The 6,871-nt window shown below is 48.7% G+C and overlaps 1 long non-coding RNA gene across 1 annotated transcript; it reads right to left on the bottom strand.

The window, feature by feature from the left end:
* Positions 1–352: 352 nt before the first annotated feature.
* Positions 353–6,584, bottom strand: LOC142765602 (uncharacterized). The gene is made up of 2 exons (XR_012884328.1): positions 6,424–6,584; positions 353–4,648 (listed from the first exon to the last, which is right to left on the bottom strand). It is a non-coding gene; the product is annotated as an uncharacterized LOC142765602 (long non-coding RNA).
* Between the last annotated feature and the right edge of the window lie 287 nt (positions 6,585–6,871).

Genomic DNA, 6,871 nt, shown 5'->3' with positions numbered 1-6,871 from the left:
AAGGATCCCTCAATCTATAACTGATAGTTTGCGCTGACGTAAGAATAATAATCGATATGGCAGCAGGCCTTTACGAAAACTGTTGGTTTTATTTTGCGAAGGCTGTGGCACCTGATGTCAAAACTCCATACATTCATGATGTTATGAAATGCGACCCAATTATCCCCGGTTGTACGTAAAGGACACATGCAGTGGAATTTACTACGCTCTTTCTGAGAAGGTTCACTTAGGCAGTTCTGTCTGTTGTAACCGGGCTAAATACATGAATGCTATCACTCACTATGTGCATTTTTTTAGTAATGACTGCAGCAAGTAAGACTGCAGCAATCGGAATTTCACATGCATTCGTAAATACTAACTAACTAGTATACTGGTGCAATTTTCAGGTTACAAATGCGTTCGATCTCTGTAAGACAAGCGTACTTTGTTTAGCTCAATAATCAGAAGTATGCTTCCAGCACTGTCGAAACGTTCTTGACGGGTTGATAGGCGAAACACTAAGGCTACGATGATGGCCACTCTTGTTGCACCTTGTTCAGTTCATCGACCCACTTCAGCCTTCCGGATGGTTTGAGTGGTGCCAACAGTGATGGTTGACTACACAGGGGTAACTTAATGTTGTGAGTGAGAAGGTCCTGCCAAACCTGAAGACGGAACGGATTGAAAACTAAGCCCACTAACGGTATATGAACGCATTCCGTAGCGATAGAACAGCCGGTGAAGGTTCTGACTGGGAGGATGTTGAGGTTGTCGATGGCTGCGGTTGTAAACTAGGTAGAATAAAGGAAATTGACGCGCTCCGCGATAATGGAAGAGCCGGAGAATTTAGTCGCAGAGAGGGTGCAGCTTAACTTGATGATTGTGTGTTTTGAAAAATAGGCAGATTAAAGGAAAACGTCGAATTCTGGGGTGATTCAACAGTCATTGGAGTTTGTGGCGAGAAGAGGGCTGCTGAACTTGAGGGTGGCTGGGGTTCGAAACTAGGTGAATTAAAGGGAGTTGACATATTCTGCATGGAAGGGACAGCAGATGCTGGTTGAGGTTGGGAAGGCACTACTAAGCGTGATTGCGGCAGGGGTTGGAATATAGATGCATTAAAAGAGGTAGGTATATTCTGCGGTGATAGGATAGCCGTAGAAGATTGAAGCTGGGAGAACGAAGGTAGGCGTAAGGGTGGCGGAGGTTGGGAAACAGGCGCATTGAGCGGGATCGTCATATTCGGTGCTGATGGAATAGCCGGACTAGGTTGTGGCTGGGAGGTAGCTGGTAAACCTGAGAGAAGTTGAGGTTGTACACTAGGTGTATTAAAGGACATCGATATACTTGGTGGTGATGGAACAGCTGAAGGGTGCTGTGGTATGCAGGGTGTTGCGAAACGTGGAGGTGCCAGGAGTGGGAAACCGGGCTCATTGAAGCGAATCGAACTATTCTGTGCTGGTGGAACAGCTAGAGAAGGTTGTGCTAGGGATGGTGCGGCTAAACCCGGAAATAGTTGTGGTTGTAAACTAGGTGCATTGAAGGAGATTGACATACTTTGCGGTGATGGAAAAGCCGAACGAGGTTGTGGCAGGCAGGGTGCTGTTAAACTGGAGGGCGACAGTAGTGAAAAACTGGGAGCACTAAAGAGGTTTGATGTATTTTGTGGTGGTGGAGAAGCTACAAAAGGTTGTGGCAGGCAAAGTTCTGTTGAACGTGAGGGCGGCAGGAGTGGAAAGCTGGGCGCATTAAAGAGAATCGAAGTATTCTGTGGTGGTGGACCTGCGGAAAAAGGTTGAGGCTGGGAGGGTGCTGCTAAACCTGAGAATAGTTGTGGTTGTGCACTAGATGTATTAAAGGGCATAGACATACTTGGTGGGGATGGAACAGCGGACGAATATTGCGGCACGCGAGGTGTTGCTAAATGTGTGGGTGGCAGGAGCGGGTAACTGGGTGCATTAAAGCGGATCGAAGTATTCTGTGGTGGTGGAACGGCTGGAGAAGGTTGTGGCTGGGACGGTGTGGCTAAGCGTGAGAATAGTTGTGGTTGTAAACTAGGTGCACTAAAGGGGGTCGACATAGTTTGTGGTGATGAAAAAGCCAAACGAGGTTGCGGCAGGCAGGGTGCTGCTAAACTGGAGGGCGACAGTAGTGGAAAACTGGGAGCACTAAAGAGGTTCGAGGTATTTTGTGGTGGTGGAGAAGCTACAGAAGGTTGTGGCAGGCAGAGTTCTGTTGACCGTGAGGGCGGCAGGACTGGAAAGCTGGGTGCATTAAAGAGAATCGACGTATTCTGGGGTGGTGAAACAGTTAGGGAAGGTTGTAACTGGGATGGTGCGGCTAAGTCTGAGAATAGTGGTGGTTGTAAACTAGGCGCATTAAAGGGGACAGACGTATTCTGTGGGGGTGGGGCAGCCGGAGCAGGTTCCGGCTGGGAGGTAGCTGCTAAACCTGACAATGGCTGGGGTTGGTAATGTGATGAAATAGCTGGAGAAGGCTGTGGCTGGTTGTTTTGGCCTTGTATGCCACGCAGAAGCAATGTCCCGGGGTTCATAGCTGTCGGAAGTTGCAAACGTGTTCTGTCTGGAGTATCGTCCATTTGAAAGCCCGGTAACAAAGGCGCCCCAGGTCTTGTAGGTGGAAAGGCATGACATTGAGCCTGGCTGTTTATGTTGCCGCCCGGTTGAAAAGAAGGGGTCGATGGTGTTTGCGACGCAGGGGGCAATGAATGCGAAGGCTGGCCTCCTGTTGCATGGTTGTGCATTTGAGCATTAGGAGATGGTGATGCCTGCGGTGGTCGAAACGGGCCAGGTGAGGGCACCTCTCGCATTTGAGCAGTTGGCAGCCTATGGAACAGGGACGGAGCCGTTATTGTCGGAGGTTGTGGCTGGTTAGGCGTAGACTCATCCCGCATCGTAATAGCCGATGGCGAATGCGATCGCAGGAATGGAGTTGCAGTATTACAAGCCGGCAGTTGGCTGTTCAAGGGATAGCCTTGAACTTGTGCGCGATATATTGCATGTGCTTCAGGCGACGAAGGCAGCGCGATAGCAGGCGATCGTTGCGTGGTATCTTGGAGGCCGTGTATTGGCGGACTTGGAAGTATATGTTCCGAGCTTGGCGACCATGTGATTTTGGGTAGTTGATGTCGGACGCTCGGAGGTATCTCACACGTTTGCACTGCCCTTGGTGCTGGTGTCTGAGATGGGAAGAGCGTATCCCGCGGTAGCTGCTGTGCAGTAGCGAATGGTGGGGTAGCCGGCGGCTTCTGTGTGATGGGAATTGAAGGTGTAGTTGTTGCTGGTTGGAGTTGTGCGTCGGGTACTACGTCGGATATCTGCATTCCCGGGGATCTTGGTGGAACAGCGTACTGGGAGGCAATGGGAAAACCTTGCGGCTGTTCACAGTCTCCTGGTCGGGCTTGTGCGACGGGAAATACTCCAACGGTGCCTGTATGGTCTGCTGTACCGGCGGTGGAGACGTTGCAAATTTCTAGCCCAAGTTGAGAATGACATTTGGTACACTTTAGTGATACACTCTTGGACGTAACTGTCGCGTCTTCGGAAACCGAGTGCTTCGTCGCGTTAGAATCCGAGACTGATACAAGCGCGATGTCGCGCTCAGTGAAGGTTTCTACATGGATGTCCGGCATGGCTACTGGGGCCGCTTCCAAATCTTCACATACCGCTTCAACTATGGAAATTACAGGCTTATTTGAAGAAACAGTTGCTCCGTGACGCTCCATGTCGGCTACTGTTGCACTCGCTACGTATGGCGTCTCTCTGCTCGCAGGCTTGCCTAATGTGCTGCCTTTGGCTTCTGTAGTAAAAGCTGTTGCACTTATGGAACACGGCTCACTATTGTTGTGCTGCATCACACCTTCGCCGCCTGCGGTTGAAGAGGTCACGCATTTGGGACACGCCTCCTTTCTGATGACTTCTGTCCCGCTTTTGCTTCCTGCTGTTAAGGCGGTCACACTTAAGCAGCCCGCCTCCCCTTTGGCAACAGTTGCACAACTCTTGGCTCCAGCGTTTGTTTCCGCTTCAGGTCTGGAAGTTGTCTTCTCTCTGTCATCCTGCGTGCTGCCTTTGCCTACCACGTTGAAGGCGGCAGCAGATTTAGAGGATGCCTCCTCTCTTCTCTCCTGTGTACCACCTTTCTCTGCAGCTGTTGGTTCACTTGCAGATGCGAAATGCGCCTCCTCCCTGTTCTCTTGTGTATCGTCTTGGCCTCCTGCGGTTGCGCCAGCCACAGGAAATTCAACACGCGCGTTCTCAGGGCCAAACGTGTTAGACGTAATAGCGGTAGACTGCTGTATGTTGTTCTGATTACCGGAACTGCTGTGTCCTGCACTCTGTGAACTGTCAGCGGTGTCTATCATCCGGATGCTTTGATCGTTTGCGCCAGTTCTTGCCACGCTTGACTTACTCCCAGACGTTCCGGTCTTGATGTCGCCTTTGTGCGTTTCTTCATTATCCACCCCTACTTGTGCATTGGCCGCCATCGTGAAGCCCCAATCTGTGAGAGGTGGATGTTGACTCCGCCTCATCTTGAAGCCTCTCCGTGACAATTTCGATGCCCGAATTGAAGCTGCCTTGCGGGTCGCCGCAGCGACCACTTTAATGTTTCGGATACGGTCACTCTTCTCTCACAGCAGTACAGACCGGGCTGGCTGCAAAACAAAATATGTTACGTAATTGTTTAGCTTTCACGACGCCCTGATAGTTGTCGTACATACAGTCATTGTTGTGTTAGACGGTGACATGTCGATGCGCTCACAGAATCATGTTGGTTCGCGAGATTAGGTGAAGTCTACATTGTTGAGAAGCATGTGACCATGTGTCACATTAGAGCGAAACGTGATCTTAATTGCTATTAATTTGATATCCTAATGCTTCCTGTGTGATCTTCATATTTTCTTGGTACCTCTCTGCGTGCCTCAGGTATTTATTATTGTTTAGCAAGTGCTCTGTTATCCCAATTTCTAGCAATATTCGCAACACCGACCTCACACGAGTTTCACTGATTTATAAACTGCAGTGCACTTGTTCTTAAATAAGGTTCACCAATTACAAGTAGTATAATATGAATACTCCCAGGGGCATGTGATAGTGGATATCAAGTTGTTTCTGCATATATAAATTTCCGATAGAGCAGCACAACGTGTAACACTACTTTTCCGCTAAGCACAATAATTTTATACACGCATAAATGCTAAGTCCCGATAGTGCAAACAGAGGACGTTATGTTGGCAAATCACAGCGTGAGCTTATAGACAATGACGCGTCTCTCTAAATGAACAGCGTTTATTTTCTTTATAGGCACAGGTCGTCTCATTCTAAAAGTAATCTCGTACCTCTGACGGAGGACGTTTGGCCGTTACGATTTGTATACTTTGGGGACCAACAGTATATAACGGAACATTCATTTGAAACAAGAGGTTACAATTCACTTCGCGATAATTGCCTATGTCGTGTAGGCGTAAGAACTCATGCACTATTGGGTAGAGACGCAGATATTTTGAGCTTTTTATAAACCCCTTGTATGTTCTGTCGTAGGCTCGCAATAAGAGTAAAAATAGGGTGATTACGTATCTAAGCACTTGCATATCTAAACTCATGCAGTTGTTTCACTTCTGCTTTAAAAGGGGACGCGTGACATGTTGTTTTGCTTGATGCGAAATATTGATGCGAAAAGCTTAGATGTCTTGTCGAGTGCGAAAATTAATGGATGGATGGATGGATATGGCTGTACCCTTTAGATCGGGCGGTGGCTAGCGCCACCAAGCCGTAACACCTAATGAACCAAAAACTATATTTATTTTTTTCCTTAAAAAGTGAGTTTGAGGATTCGTACTTTGCAGTGAAGAGTTTAATTTTCACTCGTGTCTTGACTTTAGCCACCAATCAGATAACCTCCTTCTGGTTAAGTCTACCCGATTAAAGCTTATTTTGCCCTCCCGGTCCCTAAACCCCAGTGCTTTGAAAACCTCTGCGCCATCATCCTGAACTATAGGGTGAAGCCCTTTACAGAACATTATCAAGTGTTCGGCAGTTTCTTCTTCCTCTCCACACGCACTGCATACTGTGTCGACCCCTTCGTATTTGGCTCGATATGTCTTGGTTCGCAGTACTCCCGTCCTGGCCTCAAACAGTAGAATCATGGGCGTAGAAGGCGCCCCATGTGTCGGCGTCAACGCCAGCGATAGAAAACGTCATCAGGAAATCACGTCACCACGTGACGTCGTAAAAGACCGCAAATATCCGCGACGACACCTTGGCGTCACTACGTCGTCATAATAACATGAGTCATCACATGACACCCCAGGGCAGAGGTTTGTGGATATGAAAGTGTTTGTGGCTGCCGCCCATCTTTGCAATGATATCGGGCACGCGCGAAGACATCGGCGATGCCGTACAGGACGAACAACAACACGTTTCAGCTTACCGATTTTGAACAGGGCGTGTAATGGGGTTAGGAAACCGGTGGCTGAAACCCGGTCTTGACTGCAGCCATGGAGTGACGACGTTCGGTGCTGCGGCACCCCGCACTGGCTGGCGCGGTAGAGTTGCCCCACCGCCGTCAATCACTGCTGCCGCATCGTTTCTTTGTTGGGCAGTTTCTTAGATATGGCGGCTACCCACTAGGGGGGATTCACCGTGAAGCCAGTCGTGTAGGTGAACTCAAACATTAAAACAATGATGACAAATTGAAATGTGATCAATTTGCAAATTGCAAAAAAAGAATATGGTGATTTTCTTATCCCGGCAATGTACCACGCGTGGAGGAGACTCAATTTCAGCAGGCAAATGCGAGACACAAAGCAATAGAAAGGAGGTTTGTTCTAAATGTGCGAGTACCTCAACCGCAGACATTAAAAGTTAGACGAAGCACA

Source organism: Rhipicephalus microplus, chromosome 6 (genome assembly GCF_043290135.1).
Source record: "Rhipicephalus microplus isolate Deutch F79 chromosome 6, USDA_Rmic, whole genome shotgun sequence".
NCBI lineage: Eukaryota > Metazoa > Arthropoda > Arachnida > Ixodida > Ixodidae > Rhipicephalus > Rhipicephalus microplus.
The sequence above is the reverse complement of the archived record's forward strand: the minus strand, read 5'-3'. Positions and strand labels throughout refer to the sequence as shown.